The sequence below is a fragment of the Bombina bombina genome, chromosome 1 (genome assembly GCF_027579735.1).
Source record: "Bombina bombina isolate aBomBom1 chromosome 1, aBomBom1.pri, whole genome shotgun sequence".
Classification (NCBI taxonomy): Eukaryota; Metazoa; Chordata; class Amphibia; order Anura; family Bombinatoridae; genus Bombina; species Bombina bombina.
In genome coordinates, this window is record NC_069499.1 from 1123721744 (window position 1) to 1123740219 (window position 18476).

General features: G+C 39.4%; 1 protein-coding gene across 6 annotated transcripts in view; it reads left to right on the forward strand.

Annotated features, from left to right (window-relative positions):
* THRA (thyroid hormone receptor alpha) overlaps positions 1–18476 on the forward strand; it is a 672980-nt gene that overhangs the window by 38109 nt on the left and 616395 nt on the right. For 3 of the 6 annotated variants that reach the window (XM_053698205.1, XM_053698250.1, XM_053698223.1), the window contains exon 2: positions 1–125. This exon is cut by the window's left edge and continues 1 nt beyond it. The exons of 2 other annotated variants lie outside the window; for them this stretch is intronic. The gene's annotated coding sequence lies outside the window, so the exon portion shown is untranslated. The remainder of the gene's footprint in view (positions 126–18476) is intronic. One more of the 6 variants, XM_053698213.1, reaches the window with a different exon arrangement.

Here is an 18476-nt window from a genome sequence, read left to right on the forward strand (position 1 = left end):
AGGGCCGAAAGGAATTGAAGATTGAGGACTCTAGTCTTCAGTCAAACAAGAAGTGCCCCTATTAGGGTGAAGATGAGAAAGCCATTACTTCAGTCAACATAAGTTATGCTTGAATTAGAGTCCTGGTAAGTTAGTCACTTGACCCATGAGGGTGGGGAAGACTTGCTTTGTGTATTGGGATCTCTTAAAGTGATGGTAAATCCTAGCATTTGTGAAATGCTAGGATTAACTCTTGGAACAAGTAAAGGGGACTTTCATTCATGAAGTATAAAATACATGATGCTGAAAGCTCCTTTATTTGTTCCAAGCGATCGCCACACTGAGCTGCTAAGGCAGCCCACCGGCAGAACGCTATTTTCGCTATTTGCCTAAGAGGTGACGTTTCCACCTTTTAGCCAGTAACACCGTATGGTGCCTGGTATTTGTTAATCCTTGTATATAGATGTGTTTGGTATATAATGTTTTGAAGGTTTTTTTTTAGTATCTTATTTATCACAGTGCACTGGTACTTTCCCCTGTATACTGTAGAAGATGATATACAATAAAACACAGTTATTAATTCATTAAGAGTATGCATAAAAACTGAGTGACTATAATGCTAGGTATCAATGTGCTAGTTGTGCTGAAGTGTTAGGCATTATAATGTTAGAATATTTTGTTACTGCATTTTACTTCCAATTAGATTCACTTTGTTTAACCCTTGCAAACTCAGGAAACAGAGGAGTACACCCTCGGTAGCGCTTGCTGATTGGTGGCTACATTTAGCTACCAGTCAGCAAGCACTACCCAGTTCTGAACCAAAAATGGGCCGGCGCCTAAGCTTACATTCCTGCTTTTCAAATAAAGATACCAAGAAAAAGGAAAAACTGATAATAGGAGTAAATTAGAAAGTTAATTAAAATTGCATAAAGTTAATAGTTGTGGCTCCTGATGTTGTTCTCAGCAGCAGCACATTGCACTTCGGAGAACAGTTATGTGTTTAACCCCATTGTGAGTAAGAAAAGGTACATTTCTTTAAGAATGAAATGCATTTTATTATTATACTTTTATGTCCATTTAAGTATCATGGGAAATCTTTAAACAGACAATAAAAACATTGAGATTGTGACATAAAATGTTCAGTTAGGCATAGCACAAAAACTTTGTATTATACTTTAAAATGTGTGCCCCCCCCCCCTATTTTTTGGTATTTAAAGGGATAGGAAAGTAAAAAGTAAACTTGCATGATTCAGATAGAGCATGTAATTTTAACACACTTTGGAATTCACTTCTATTTTCAAATTTGCTTTGTTCTCTTATTATCCCTTGTTGAAAAGCAATACGCACATATCCTTCACTAGCGGGAGCTAGCTGTTGATTGGTGCCTGCATATATTTGTCTCTTGTGGTTGGCTAACTAGATGTGTTCAGCTAGCTGCCAGTAGTGCAATGATGTTCCTTCAGCAAAGGATAACAAGAGAATGAAGCAAATTTGATAATAGAAGTAAATTGAAAAGTTGTTTAAAATTGTATGTTCTATTCAGATCATAAAATAAAATTTGGGGTTTACTGTTCCTTTTAAAAAGTCTGAAAATTGTGGGTTTTTCAGTTCTAATTACTCATAGTGCATAATGCAAGATTCCCAAGCTTAACCCTGTCATATATTTGTACCTAATTGCCTTCAGCAGAGATGATAGGAACTGCAAAGCATGTTTTACTATCAAAATGACGATGGCTGGCTATGTCTAGTCTATAAACCAGTCTAGATTGGCTCCTCCAAAGTAGGGGAAAAAAACATTTCTGAAATCATCATGGTTGGTGTTAAATAGGATTGAAAGACAAGATGTAGAAACGGTCTAGTAAATATGAAGGAATATTTATTTGACATTATGTGCATTGTTGATGTGATGAGTTTTACACTATTACAGTCAATTATTTCACTAATTACCAGTTTTAAACAATCCCTGTCCTATTAAAGAAATGTTTTAATTGACATTTCATGCTCTTTCTTTATGTTAACACTAGTGACACAGCAAGTCTGTGTTTAACTATAGTTGAAATACCGCTTGGAAGCTGCAGTAGCTGCATGAACCAACTGCGTGACTGCCGCTGCTTATTAGGTCAGCAAAAATGTCTTCTACTATCCCTTTAATATTTCAGTATAGCTGCAACTAAACTATAATTGTGTAATTGATATAGTTGCTTATTTGCACAGCAGAACTAAGGAAGTGAACATTTTCACTGTACTGTATATTTTAGTTCTGCTAAAGCCGTTTACTTCTGAGACCAGGACAGAGTATATTATACATACCAGATTAAAATGAACAATGAGACATCCGCAGATATAATGTTTCTCATTCATTTATAATATTTTTTATTAACAAAAAGTAAAATTACTCATAGCTATTTAATGTTATTTAGTTACTTATTTAATACTTGGGAAATATTTTAGACTTTCCTGTGTCTCTTCATATTGCTGGCTCTACAAACATACCTGACTGAGTATATTCCATATAACCATGCATCTTAGGGTTTGGCAGTTTTCTTTAAAATTTAAGAACTTACCCAAAAAATCAGGAGCCATGATTTTTATATATATATATATATATATATATATATATATATATATATATATATAGTTCCTTCTATCTCTTTTTCTAACCCTCTGGAGTTGTTTATTTTGCTCCATATAATCACTACATATAAATGTCTAACCTTGCCCATATAATTGTCTCTAATATTCATGTGTCCAGTTTCCTTTAACGTAGTATCCAGTGTTGTAAGGTGTAACTAAAACCTGCTCCTAACCTTTTCCATGACCTCTGTGTGTGTTGTTCTCATTTACACAGTCTTGGAAGGTTATAGCTCAGTTGTTCCCGTCTGCAAGCCTGTGGGGTGTCTGTTAGGGTTGTGTAGGGACCAGGCTTTTTTCCCAACAGCAGGTAGTGGAAGCTGGATCTCCATGCTAACAGGTTTTGACAGCTGTGGATTGGTGTCACGGTGGGGAGCCAATGGTGACTACTGAGGGTAGGGTGTATGTGACCCGGGGATATTTGTTTTTTTAAGATCCAGTTATATGTACTGTGTGTGTGTATGTATATATACACACACACACACAGTACACATATATATATATATATATATATATATATATATATATATATATATATATATATATATATATATAATGTCTTTGTTTACAACCATAATTACACAGGATACATTATATAACAATCTAACATTCATTCTGTACTGAAAAGTATATTGTAGAATTTGTAAGCAAACTCATTAGAATATTGAGTACAATATACTGCTTTTTAAACTTGCAGGAAATTCTTGTCTATTGCAATATTTAAAGGGACAGTCTATCTACACTAAAATAGTTATTATTTAAAAAGATTAATAATGCCTTTACTACCCATTCCCCAGCTTTGCGCAACCAACATTGATATTTCTTTCATGTAATTAGCAAAAGTCCATGAGCTAGTGACGTATGGGATATACATTCCTACCAGGAGGGGCAAAGTTTCCCAAACCTCAAAATGCCTATAAATACACCCCTCACCACACCCACAAATCAGTTTTACAAACTTTGCCTCCTATGGAGGTGGTGAAGTAAGTTTGTGCTAGATTCTACGTTGATATGCGCTCCGCAGCAGGTTGGAGCCCGGTTTTCCTCTCAGCGTGCAGTGAATGTCAGAGGGATGTGAGGAGAGTATTGCCTATTTGAATTCAATGATCTCCTTCTACGGGGTCTATTTCATAGGTTCTCTGTTATCGGTCGTAGAGATTCATCTCTTACCTCCCTTTTCAGATCGACGATATACTCTTATATATATATATACCATTACCTCTACTGATTTTCGTTTCAGTACTGGTTTGGCTTTCTACAACATGTAGTTGAGTGTCCTGGGGTAAGTAAGTCTTATTTTCTGTGACACTCTAATCTATGGTTGGGCACTTTTTTATAAAGTTCTAAATATATGTATTCAAACATTTATTTGCCTTGACTCAGGATGTTCAACGTTCCTTATTTCAGACAGTCAGTTTTATATTTGGGATAATGCATATGAATAAATCAATTTTTCTTACCTTAAATTTGACTTTTTCCCTGTGGGCTGTTAGGCTCGCGGGGGCTGAAAATGCTTCATTTTATTGCGTCATTCTTGGCGCTGACTTTTTTGGCGCAAATTTTTTTTTCTGTTTCCGGCGTCATACGTGTCGCCGGAAGTTGCGTGATTTTTGACGTTTTTTTGCGCCAAAAGTGTCGGCGTTACGGATGTGGCGTCATTTTTGGCGCCAAAAGCATTTAGGCGCCAAATAATGTGGGCGTCTTTTTTGGTGCTAAAAAAATATGGGCGTCACTATTGTCTCCACATTATTTAAGTCTCATTATTTATTGCTTCTGGTTGCTAGAAGCTTGTTCACTGGCATTTTTTCCCATTCCTGAAACTGTCATTTAAGGAATTTGATCAATTTTGCTTTATATGTTGTGTTTTCTATTACATATTGCAAGATGTCCCACGTTGAAACTGAGTCAGAAGATACTTCTGGAAAATTGCTGCCTGGTGCTGGAGCTACCAAAGCTAAGTGTATCTGCTGTAAACTTATGGTATCTGTTCCTCCAGCTGTTGTTTGTACTGTTTGTCATGACAAACTTGTTAATGCAGATAATATTTCCTTTAGTACTGTTACATTACCTGTTGCTGTTCTGTCAACATCTAATACTCAGAGTGTTCCTGATAACATAAGAGATTTTGTTTCTAAATCCATTAAGAAGGCTATGTCTGTTATTCCTCCTTCTAGTAAACGTAAAAAGTCTTTTAAAACTTCACATTTTTCAGATGAATTTTTAAATGAACATCATCATTCTGATTCTGATAATGGTTCTTCTGGTTCAGAGGATTCTGTCTCAGAGGTTGATGCTGATAAATCTTCATATTTATTTAAAATGGAATTTATTCGTTCTTTACTTAAAGAAGTCCTAATTGCATTAGAAATTGAGGATTCTGGTCCTCTTGATACTAAATCTAAACGTTTAGATAAGGTTTTTAAATCTCCTGTAGTTATTCCAGAAGTTTTTCCTGTCCCTGGTGCTATTTCTGAAGTAATTTCCAGGGAATGGAATAATTTGGGTAATTCATTTACTCCTTCTAAACGTTTTAAGCAATTATATCCTGTGCCATCTGACAGATTAGAGTTTTGGGACAAAATCCCTAAGGTTGATGGGGCTGTCTCTACTCTTGCTAAGCGTACTACTATTCCTACGGCAGATGGTACTTCCTTTAAGGATCCTTTAGATAGGAAAATTGAATCCTTTCTAAGAAAAGCTTACTTGTGTTCAGGTAATCTTCTTAGACCTGCTATATCTTTAGCGGATGTTGCTGCAGCTTCAACTTTTTGGTTAGAAGCTTTAGCGCAACAAGTAACAGATCATAATTCTCATAGCATTATTCTTCTTCTTCAACATGCTAATAATTTTATTTGTGATGCCATCTTTGATATCATTAGAGTTGATGTCAGGTATATGTCTCTAGCTATTTTAGCTAGAAGAGCTTTATGGCTTAAAACATGGAATGCTGATATGTCTTCTAAGTCAACTTTGCTTTCCCTTTCTTTCCAGGGTAATAAATTATTTGGTTCTCAGTTGGAGAAAGGTAAATTTAGGTCTAATAATCGTTTTCGTTCCTTTCATCACAATAAGGAACAAAAGCCTGATCCTTCATCCTCAGAAGCGGTATCAGTTTGGAAACCATCTCCAGTCTGGAATAAATCCAAGCCTTTTAGAAAATCAAAGCCAGCTCCTAAGTCCACATGAAGGTGCGGCCCTCATTCCAGCTCAGCTGGTAGGGGGCAGATTACGTTGTTTCAAAGAAATTTGGATCAATTCCGTTCACAATCTTTGGATTCAGAAAATAGTTTCAGAAGGGTACAGAATTGGCTTCAAGATAAGGCCTCCTGCAAAGAGATTTTTTCTTTCCCGTGTCCCAGTAAATCCAGTGAAGGCTCAAGCATTTCTGAAATGTGTTTCAGATCTAGAGTTGGCTGGAGTAACTATGCCAGTTCCAGTTTTGGAACAGGGGCTGGGGTTTTATTCAAATCTCTTCATTGTACAAAAGAAGGAGAATTCCTTCAGACCAGTTTTGGATCTAAAAATATTGAATCGTTATGTAAGGATACCAACATTCAAAATGGTAACTGTAAGGACTGTAAGGACTATCCTGCCTTTTGTTCAGCAAGGGCATTATATGTCTACAATAGATTTACAGGATGCATATCTGCATATTCCGATTCATCCAGATCACTATCGGTTTCTGAGATTCTCTTTCCTAGACAAGCATTACCAGTTTGTGGCTCTGCCATTTGGCCTAGCAACAGCTCCAAGAATTTTTACAAAGGTTCTCGGTGCCCTTCTGTCTGTAATCAGAGAACAGGGTATTGTGGTATTTCCTTATTTGGACGATATCTTGGTACTTGCTCAGTCTTTACATTTAGCAGAATCTCATACGAATCGACTTGTGTTGTTTCTTCAAGATCATGGTTGGACGATCAATTTACCAAAAAGTTCATTGATTCCTCAGACAAGGGTAACCTTTTTAGGTTTCCAGATAGATTCATTGTCCATGACTCTATCTTTGACAGACAAGAGACGTCTAAAATTGATAACAGCTTGTCGAAACCTTCAGTCACAATCATTCCCTTCGGTAGCCTTATGCATGGAAATTCTAGGTCTTATGACTGCTGCATCGGACGCGATCCCCTTTGCTCGTTTTCACATGCGACCTCTTCAGCTCTGTATGCTGAACCAGTGGTGCAGGGATTACACAAAGAAATCTCAATTAATATCTTTAAAACCGATTGTACGACACTCTCTGATGTGGTGGACAGATCACCATTGTTTAGTTCAGGGGGCTTCTTTTGTTCTTCCGACCTGGACTGTAATTTCAACAGATGCAAGTCTTACAGGTTGGGGAGCTGTGTGGGGGTCTCTGACAGCACAAGGGGTTTGGGAATCTCAGGAGGTGAGATTACCGATCAATATTTTGGAACTCCGTGCAATTTTCAGAGCTCTTCAGTCTTGGCCTCTTCTAAAGAGAGAATCGTTCATTTGTTTTCAGACAGACAATGTCACAACTGTGGCATACATCAATCATCAAGGAGGGACTCACAGTCCTCTGGCTATGAAAAAAGTATCTCGAATTTTGGTTTGGGCGGAATCCAGCTCCTGTCTAGTTTCTGCGGTTCATATCCCAGGTATAGACAATTGGGAAGCGGATTATCTCAGTCGCCAAACGTTACATCCGGGCGAATGGTCTCTTCACCCAGAGATATTTCTTCAGATTGTTCAAATGTGGGGACTTCCAGAAATAGATCTGATGGCCTCTCATCTAAACAAGAAACTTCCCAGGTATCTGTCCAGATCCAGGGATCCTCAAGCGGAAGCAGTGGATGCATTGTCACTTCCTTGGAAGTATCATCCTGCCTATATCTTTCCGCCTCTAGTTCTTCTTCCAAGAGTAATCTTAAAGATTCTGAAGGAATGCTCGTTTGTTCTGCTGGTAGCTCCAGCATGGCCTCACAGGTTTTGGTATGCGGATCTTGTCCGGATAGCCTCTTGCCAACCGTGGACTCTTCCGTTAAGACCAGACCTTCTGTCGCAAGGTCCTTTTTTCCATCAGGATCTCAAATCCTTAAATTTAAAGGTATGGAGATTGAACGCTTGATTCTTAGTCAAAGAGGTTTCTCTGACTCTGTGATTAATACTATGTTACAGGCTCGTAAATCTGTATCTAGGGAGATTTATTATAGAGTCTGGAAGACTTACATTTCTTGGTGTCTTTCTCATCATTTTTCCTGGCATTCTTTTAGAATTCCGAGAATTTTGCAGTTTCTTCAGGATGGTTTGGATAAAGGTTTGTCTGCAAGTTCCTTGAAAGGACAAATCTCTGCTCTTTCTGTTCTTTTTCACAGAAAGATTGCTAATCTTCCTGATATTCATTGTTTTGTACAAGCTTTGGTTCGTATAAAACCTGTCATTAAATCAATTTCTCCTCCTTGGAGTTTGAATTTGGTTCTGGGGGCTCTTCAAGCTCCTCCATTTGAACCTATGCATTCATTGGACATTAAATTACTTTCTTGGAAAGTTTTGTTCCTTTTGGCCATCTCTTCTGCCAGAAGAGTTTCTGAATTATCTGCTCTTTCTTGTGAGTCTCCTTTTCTGATTTTTCACCAGGATAAGGCGGTGTTGCGAACTTCTTTTAAATTTTTACCTAAGGTTGTGAATTCTAACAACATTAGTAGAGAAATTGTGGTTCCTTCATTATGTCCTAATCCTAAGAATTCTAAGGAGAAATCATTGCATTCTTTGGATGTAGTTAGAGCTTTGAAATATTATGTTGAAGCTACTAAGAATTTCCGAAAGACTTCTAGTCTATTTGTTATCTTTTCCGGTTCTAGGAAAGGTCAGAAGGCCTCTGCCATTTCTTTGGCATCTTGGTTGAAATCTTTAATTCATCATGCATATGTCGAGTCGGGTAAAACTCCGCCTCAAAGGATTACAGCTCATTCTACTAGGTCAGTTTCTACTTCCTGGGCGTTTAGGAATGATGCTTCGGTTGATCAGATTTGTAAAGCAGCAACTTGGTCTTCTTTGCATACTTTTACTAAATTCTACCATTTTGATGTGTTTTCTTCTTCTGAAGCTGTCTTTGGTAGAAAAGTACTTCAGGCAGCTGTTTCAGTTTGAATCTTCTGCTTATATTTTCAGTTTTTTTCTTTATGAGATTTAAACTTTATTTTTGGGTGTGGATTTTTTTCAGTGTAATTGGCTGTCTTTATTTTATCCCTCCCTCTCTAGTGACTCTTGCGTGGAAGATCCACATCTTGGGTAGTCATTATCCCATACGTCACTAGCTCATGGACTCTTGCTAATTACATGAAAGAAAACATAATTTATGTAAGAACTTACCTGATAAATTCATTTCTTTCATATTAGCAAGAGTCCATGAGGCCCACCCTTTTTTTGTGGTGGTTATGATTTTTTTGTATAAAGCACAATTATTCCAATTCCTTATATTTATGCTTCACACTTTTTTCTTATCACCCCACTTCTTGGCTATTCGTTAAACTGATTTGTGGGTGTGGTGAGGGGTGTATTTATAGGCATTTTGAGGTTTGGGAAACTTTGCCCCTCCTGGTAGGAATGTATATCCCATACGTCACTAGCTCATGGACTCTTGCTAATATGAAAGAAATGAATTTATCAGGTTAATTCTTACATAAATTATGTTATTAATATACTTCTCTAAATTTCTGCCTGTTTCTAAGCCACTATAGACAGCCTCTTATCACATGCTTTTTTTATTAGCATTTCACAACTGGAGACTGCTAGTTCATGTGGGCCATATAGATAACATTGTTCACGCCAGAAGAGTTATTTAAGAGTTAGCACAACACAGTACTAAATAAAGTCAATAGATAATAATCAATAGTCATGTGATCAGGGGGGTTGTCAGAGGATGCTTAGATACAAGGTAATCACAGAGGTAAAAAAGTGTATTAATAAAGACACAGTCAAGTAAAAAAAAAACTTTTCTATCCTAAGATACGGTGAGTGCACGGAATCATCAATTACTGGCCAGCAGGAGGAGGCAAAGACTGCCACAGCAAAGCTGTTATATGTCACTTCCCTTCCCACAATCCCCAGTCATTCTCTTTGACTTCGATGTAAGGAGAAGCTGAAGTTTTGGTGTCTGAAGAAGATTTCACTTCAATCAAGATTTTATTATTTTGAAAGCCAGAGTAGGTTCTCTCTGACCTTAACTGTCAAAATTGGGTCTAGCTGTACTCCACGTTAGTCTCTTCAGTAGGGCAATGGTGGTTTTAAAGCAGTTAGGAACTTGTAAGGTGGGCCTTGCTGCGTTTTCCTAACATATTTGCAGCCCATGGTATAGAAAGCCACAGTAGGTTTACTCTGTTTCTTTCTTGTTTCTACAGGTCTCTGTGAGGAGCGGCATCCTCTCATACCTAGTAAGCTGTCCTCCTGCTAGACGGCTAGATGCAGGTAAATGCTTTTTTGTCTTTTAGAGCTGCTTGTGGAAGACTGGCACCTTGAGAATTTGTCCTGCAATATTTATTGGGACACAGTATATCCTTAGCAAGGATGTCTTAAGGGCAGGGTGCAGGCACTTTATATATGTGTGTGTGAGAGAGACTCTGGTTACCTCTTTAATGGAGGCTTATCTTTGAAAAGATAGTCCCTTATTAGTATGCAGCTCTTTGGATTGCTCTGAGACTGTTTCTGAAAGATCGGGAAGCAGCTTATGAACGGCTGCGTGGTTTCTTTTTACCCAATTCGAGACCCGCCACTTTAAGTAATATACGGAGCGGTGCTGTCTTGTCAATATTTTCATGTGGGACTGCTAGAGGTTTTATGGTATAAATATGGTATTCCTTTGGAAGGAATTTTAATTTTGTTTACTGCTTAAAAGTTTTATTTCGAGCGCTGGAGTGAGAGACTGTGTGCCTATTTTCTTTAAAGATGTTATGGCTCCGCCTTCTCCTCTACAGAGCGGCGCCATTTTCTCCTCTTTCTGAGCTTGCCTCCGTAACCCCGGTTCCTTTGCACGACTGGGAAAGAGCAGCGGTTTTGTTTGAAGTCAGGGTCCCTGTTTGAAACTAACAGCCTGCAATTAGATTTGTTTTTTGGAAGCAGACTTATGAAAAGTAAAGCCGTAACTACTGTTTATTTTTCAGTACATTCTCATTTTGTATGGTCTCAAAATGAGGCTTCTGTTTAGAATTAAAGGAGGTAGCCTTTGTGTTGCTAGGACAGGGGTATAGATGGGTTCAGTGGCCAGTTCATAATTATTATTTCCTTTCCCTGTCCTAAAAATGTATTACTCTTAAAGTGACAGCACACATTTTAATCATGATATTTGTTCCTTTTGGAAGGAACTTTCAATTTATAGAAATATGTTTGAAAGACTCATATCTCTCAGGATGATGCTGTTTAGGCATTGCCACAGCTTCTCCTCTAACGTCCCAAGCCTTAATGGCTACACATATAGTGCCCTGCGTTTCCTCTCAATCTCCTGGAGGAGTTTAATTGCATACAGATTTTGATGCACAGGTATCTTCTGCGATATCTGCAGCATTTTCTGTTTACTTTCCTATGTTAAGGGAACATGTTAGAGGAATTTAAAAGTCTCAGATAGTAGGTGTCTGTCCTATCTACGGCTACACAGGTTGCCCTTCTTTATAAGCCTGATGAGGAGGATGTGTTGGTAGCTCTGAGGGCGTAATCTCAGATTCAGACAGTATAATTTCTTCATCTGATGCTGAAGTTGTATTCTTCAGATTAAAGCCTGATCACCTTTGTGTATTGTTAAAGGAGGTTTGGCTTTCCTGGGCGATTTGTCTGTCGTTGTCAACCTTAAGTAATTTAGTTAACTCAATAGTTACTTCAATGTTCCTTTCTCTGTGAAAGTGCTTTCTGTTCCGGAACGTGTAACAGGGACAATTGCACGGGAATGGGAGAAGCCAGGGATACCTATTTCCCCACCCCCTGTCTTTTAAAAAGACTTTTCCTGTCACTGCCTCCATTAAAGATTCAGGTGAACGGTGCCTAGAGTAGAAGGGGCCTTCTACACTGGCTAAGAGTTCTACTACCCCTTTGGAGGATAGATGTTATTTTAAGGACAAAGCTGGTGGTTTATTTGAAGATCAATGACAATCTGCAGTTTGTATTGCCCCTGTGTCAAGTGCGGCATCTTATTGGTACGACATCTTTTCTGATTCAGTTTTGGTAGAGACTCCTTTGGAGGATTTCCAAGACAGCATTAAGGCTTTCAAGGTAGCCAATTCCTTATTTCTGAGGATCTTGGTCAGTGGATGTTCCACTAAGTCCAAGCTAAGACCTTGTTTGGACCTGGTCTGGCAGATATATCTTCTGATATCTCGGGTGGAAAAAGGATCAGGAAGCTCTCTGGTGGCTCAGTGTTAAGTCACTGAGATACAACATGAGAGACCAGAGTTCAAGACCCCATAGGGGCATGACAAGTGGCTATTAGGGACAGACTTTTGTCTGTTTTATCAAACCTGGATACTAGATGTCCCAGATTGGAGCTGTGGACATAGTAGCTCGGTGTTACCTATAGAATTATCTACAGTCCAGATAAAGAGAGACTTTCTTTTTATGTGTTCAGGATCGTTCTTCCCTGGGAGTGATAGGACCTGTTCCTATACAGGAACTAGAACTAAGATCTATTTGAATCTTTTCGGGGTTCCCAAAGAAAAAGGGAATTTTTCGGCCTGTTTTAGACCTGAAGTGTCTCAACAATTCTTATCAGGATATGATCCTTCAAAATGGAAACTACATGGGGTCAACCAGAGTAGCTGTGTGGCTGTCATAATCGCCTAGCACCCCTTAGGTTTGGAGATTGTGTCCTGCTGTGGACGTCTGGTTTTAAAAATGACCATAGACCTGAAGGATGCTTACTTTCATGTCCCTATTCTCAGGGATTATCATAAGTTCCTGAGTTTCTATTTTCTAGACAAACTTTTCAGTTTGTGGTTGTGACGCCCTTCTTGGACGACTTATTGGTTCAGGCATCATCTTTCAACAAGCATACTGAGATCTTGTTGTCTTTTTACATTCCCTCGGGTGGAATGGGAATCTGGAAGAGAGTTCCCTTGTTTCAACTACAAGGGTAGTCTTTTAGGGACCATATTGGTTTTCCTATTTATTAAAGTTTTTTCTATCAGAGGTCAAAGAATCCAAATTCTTCCCTCTGACCTCTCGCTGCATTTCTCTTTTCTCGTCTCCATGGAGGGCTCTTCTGTTATACATGCTCTGCCAATGGCATGGGGTCTTCTCAGTTCTGTCTCAGAGATAGATCTAGGAGCAGTCTGTGGCCCTTTAGAGGCGCAAGGACTATGGACTCGAGAGGAGTCTGCTCTCCTCATAGACTTTTGGAGTCGGGTGCAATTTTCAAGGTTCTGAAGGATCGACTTCATTTGTCCTTAGCCCAGTTTATCTGTTTTCAGTCGGCCAATATCACCTCAGTGACTTACATCAACCACCAGGGAGGGACTCAGAGTTCCTTAACCATGAAGAAAGTGACTCGGATTGTTCAGAGGGCAGAGGCTCACATTTACTGTCTATCTGTCATCCACATTCCAGGAGTGGACAACTGGGAAATGGAGTTCCTGAGCAGACAGATTTTTTTATTTTGGGGAGTGGGAACTCCATCCAGAGGTGTTCTCCTCTTCACCCTCAAATGGGGGGTGCAGGAGTTGGATCTGATAGTGTCTCTGCAGAATGCCAAGCTTTCTAGGTACGGTTCAAGGTCAAGAGATCCACAGGCCGCTCTGATAGAATGATCTGGCGGGCCCTTGGGATTTCAGGCTGGCATACCTGTTTCCTCTGTTTGTTTGTTCTCCCTCCACGAGTCATTACTTGTATCAAACAAGAGAGAGCGTTGGTGATTCTAATAGCCCTGTGTGGCCTAGCAGGATCTGGTATGCAGACCTAGTGGAGACTTCTCTTGGAGTAGGTTCAGTATTCCTAGAATTTTGTCTTTTCTCCAGGAAGGTCTGGAGAAGGGGTTGTAAGTCGGTACCCTAAGTGGTCAGTTTTCTACATTATCTATTTTGCTACACAACCCTTTTGTTAGGCCTTGGTCAGAATCAGGCCTGTGTCTAAGTCTGTTGCTCCTCCTTGGAGCCTTAACCTTGTTCTTAAGGTTCTGCAGCAGGCTCTGTTTGAGCCATTCAATTCCATAGATATTATGTTGTTATCTTGGAAGGTCCTGTTTCTTATTGCTTCTTTTTTGCTCGGAGAGTCTCGGAACTCTCAGCCTTGCAGTGTGATTCGCCTTATCTTATCTTTCATGCCAATAAGGCGGTTCTTCATACTATGTTAGGTTTTCTTCCTAAAGTGGTTTCAGATAGAATTATTAATCAGGAAATTTTTGTTCCTTCTCTATGTCCTAAAGGCACAACCTGGTTGTTGTGCGTGCTTTTAAATTCTGTCTGCAGGCTACTAAGGATTTTCCCCATTCTTCTACTCTGTTTGTTTGTTTGCTTGTTTCTCTGGGAAACGTAAAGGTTAAAAAGCTACTGCTACTTCTCTTTCTCTCTGGTTGAGAAGTATTATTCGTTTGGCTTATGAGACCGCTGGACAACAGTCTCCAGAGAGAATTACGGCTCTTTCCACGATAACTGTCTCCTCTTCTTGGGCTTTCAAAATGAAGCTTCTGGGGAACAGATTTGCAAGGCTGCAACTTGGTCTTCTTTGCATACTTTTTCCAAATTTTACAGATTTGATTCTTTTGGCATTGGCTGAGGTTTCCTTTGGGAGAAAGGTTCTTCAAGTGGTGGTGCCTTCTGTTTTGGTTAACTGTCTTGTCCCTCCCTAATCATCTGTGTCCTCTTGCTTGGGTATTGGTTCCCAACAGTAATTGATGATTCCGTGGACTCACTGTATCTTAGGAAAGAAAACAAAATGTATGCTTACCTGATAAATTTCTTTCTTTCCGGATACGGTAAATCCACGGCCCGCCCTTTATTTTAAGACATTTATTTTAAACTTTAACCTCAGGCACCTCTACACATTGTGTTTCCTTTTTCTCCATGTTTCTTCGGTCGAATAACTGGGGATTATGGGAAGGGAAGTGACATATAACAGCTTTGCTGTGGTGCTCTTTTCCTCCTCCTGCTGGCCAGGAGTGATATTCCCAACAGTAATTGATGATTCCATGGACTCACCATATCAGGAAAGAAAGAAATTTATCAGGTAAGCATAAATTTTGTTTTATGATTCAGATAGGCTATGTAATTTTAAACAAACAACTTTCCAATTTACTTTTATCACCAATTTTGCTTTGTTCTCTTGGTATTCTTAGTTGAAAGCTAAACCTAGGAAGGCTCATATGATAATTTCTTAACTCTTGAAGGCCACCTCTTATCACATGCTTTATTTTATTTGTTTTTCAGAACAGGGGAGAGCCATATAGATAACATTGTAATAACCCCGTGGCTTGTGGCAGACACTGCACTAATTGCACCAATTGGCTAAAATGAATGTCAATAGATCATAAATAAAGTCATGTGACAGGGGGCTGTCAGAAGAGGCTTAGATACAAGGTAATTGCAGAGGTATAAAGTATATTTATATAACCATGTTGGTTATGCTAAACTGGGGAAATGGGTTATAAAGGCATTATCTATCCTTTTAAACAACAAACATTCTGGTGTTGACTGTCCATTTAATTTAACCCTGTTGGTTATGCAAAACTAGGGAATGGGTAATAAAGGGATTATCTATCTTTTAAAACAATAACATTTCTCAAACATGTAAATATTAGTAAAAGTATCTGGTGAAAGTTGGGGCTAAGTAACAAGACTCTTATTATAGCGCAATCACTCAATTTGTCACGTTGATTACTGCAACATACTATTAAAAAGCATCCCCATATTTTCCCCCTCTGCAAGCAAAGCTTAGGCTGCGCTAATCCTTTGGTGTGCAATTAGGGGAGTTCTTCATATAGTTCAACTTTTGTGCTGTACTATTAATAATAATGGTTTACTTCATGTCTTAAAAAGCACTGCATTTTCACAACAGGAGTGAAATGTAAATTTTGATGAATTAAATGCACCTGTTTTTAATTGAATTTTTAAAAACCGGGCACTTTAGCATCAAAACTTACATTCACTTTAAAGGGACAGTCTACTCCAGAATTGTTATTGTTTTTAAAAGATAGATAATCCCTTTATTACCCATTCCCCAGTTTTGCATAACCAACATGGTTACAGTAATATACTTTTTACCTATGTGATTACCTTGTATCTAAGCCTCTGCAGTGCCCACTTATCTCAGTTTTTTTAACCCCTTAACGACCAGCGCTGTACCCTGTACGACGCTGGTCGTTATGCCCTTAAGGACCAGCGGTGTACCCTGTATGTCGCTGCAGTCCTGGGCTTCTCTCTGCTGCGATCTCGCTCAAAATAGTGAGATCACGCTATTTCTGCATGCCCCACGAGAGGGGCACATTAGAAATAGATTTGCAGAGTCACCGATACAGAGAGGGCTGATCGTTGGTGGGTGGGATCGTAAGAAGGGAGGCGGGTGGGCAGCCCATCACTGGAGGAGGGCGGGAATGGGTGGGACCGCTTGGCCACGCTACAGGGTATAGAAAAAACAAACAAAAAACTGCGTCATTGAGGGGGAAGGAGGGAGTAGGGGCAATGAGGGGGATCCCATGTGGGATCCATTAACAGAAAGGGATCTGGGAGGGAGGTAGTGTATTAAGGGGGGGGCAGCTAAACTACAGAAAAAAAGGACATTTATTATTATTATTTTAAATGCCAGAACAAACTGGGTACTGGCAGACAGCTGCCAGTACCTAATATGGCGGCAAATAGGTAGAGGGGGAAAGGTTAGAGAGCCTTTTTTTAGGGGGGGGGGGGGGATCAGGGAGGTTGTGGGGTTAGGGGGGAACCTACACTGCAGCAAATATATTTAATTTCTCCAACATAGGTGTGTCCGGTCCACGGCGTCATCCTTACTTGTGGGATATTCTCTTCCCCAACAGGAAATGGCAAAGAGCCCAGCAAAGCTGGTCACATGATCCCTCCTAGGCTCCGCCTACCCCAGTCATTCTCTTTGCCGTTGTACAGGCAACATCTCCACGGAGATGGCTTAGAGTTTTTTAGTGTTTAACTGTAGTTTTTCATTATTCAATCAAGAGTTTGTTATTTTCAAATAGTGCTGGTACGTACTATTTACTCAGAAACAGAAAAGAGATGAAGAATTCTGTTTGTATGAGGAAAATGATTTTAGCAACCGTAACTAAAATCCATGGCTGTTCCACACAGGACTGTTGAGAGCATTAACTTCAGTTGGGGGAACAGTTTGCAGTCCTTTGCTGCTTGAGGTATGACACATTCTAACAAGACGATGTAATGCTGGAAGCTGTCATTTTCCCTATGGGATCCGGTAAGCCATGTTTATTACGATTGTAAATAAGGGCTTCACAAGGGCTTATTTAGACTGTAGACATTTTTTGGGCTAAATCGATTGATATTAACACTTATTTAGCCTTGAGGAATCATTTATTCTGGGTATTTTGATATAATAATATCGGCAGGCACTGTTTTAGACACCTTATTCTTTAGGGGCTTTCCCAAAGCATAGGCAGAGTCTCATTTTCGCGCCGGTGTTGCGCACTTGTTTTTGAGAGGCATGGCATGCAGTCGCATGTGAGAGGAGCTCTGATACTTATAAAAGACTTCTGAAGGCATCATTTGGTATCGTATTCCCCTTGGGTTTGGTTGGGTCTCAGCAAAGCAGATACCAGGGACTGTAAAGGGGTTAAAGCTTAAAACGGCTCCGGTTCCGTTATTTTAAGGGTTAAAGCTTCCAAAATTGGTGTGCAATATTTTCAAGGCCTTAAGACACTGTGGTGAAAGTTTGGTGAATTTTGAACAATTCCTTCATGTTTTTTCGCAATTGCAGTAATAAAGTGTGTTCAGTTTAAAATTTAAAGTGACAGTAACGGTTTTATTTCAAAACGTTTTTTGTACTTTCTTATCAAGTTTATGCCTGTTTAACATGTCTGAACTACCAGATAGACTGTGTTCTGAATGTGGGGAAGCCAGAATTCCTATTCATTTAAATAAATGTGATTTATGTGATAATGACAATGATGCCCAAGATGATTCCTCAAGTGAGGGGAGTAAGCATGGTACTGCATCATTCCCTCCTTCGTCTACACGAGTCTTGCCCACTCAGGAGGCCCCTAGTACATCTAGCGCGCCAATACTCCTTACTATGCAACAATTAACGGCTGTAATGGATAATTCTGTCAAAAACATTTTAGCCAAAATGAACCCTTGTCAGCGTAAGCGTGGATGCTCTGTTTTAGTTACTGAAGAGCATGACGACGCTGATATTAATATCTCTGAAGGGCCCCTAACCCAATCTGAGGGAGCCAGGGAGGTTTTGTCTGAGGGAGAAATTACTGATTTAGGGAACATTTCTCAGCAGGCAGAATCTGATGTGATTACTTTTAAATTTAAATTGGAACATCTCCGCATTTTGCTTAAGGAGGTATTATCCACTCTGGATGATTGTGAAAATTTGGTCATCCCAGAGAAACTATGTAAAATGGACAAGTTCCTAGAGGTGCCGGGGCTCCCAGAAGCTTTTCCTATACCCAAGCGGGTGGCGGACATTGTTAATAAAGAATGGGAAAGGCCCGGTATTCCTTTCGTCCCTCCCCCCATATTTAAAAAATTGTTTCCTATGGTCGACCCTAGAAAGGACTTATGGCAGTCAGTCCCCAAGGTCGAGGGAGCGGTTTCTACTTTAAACAAACGCACCACTATTCCCATAGAGGATAGTTGTGCTTTCAAAGATCCTATGGATAAAAAATTAGAAGGTTTGCTTAAAAAGATGTTTGTTCAGCAGGGTTACCTTCTACAACCCATTTCATG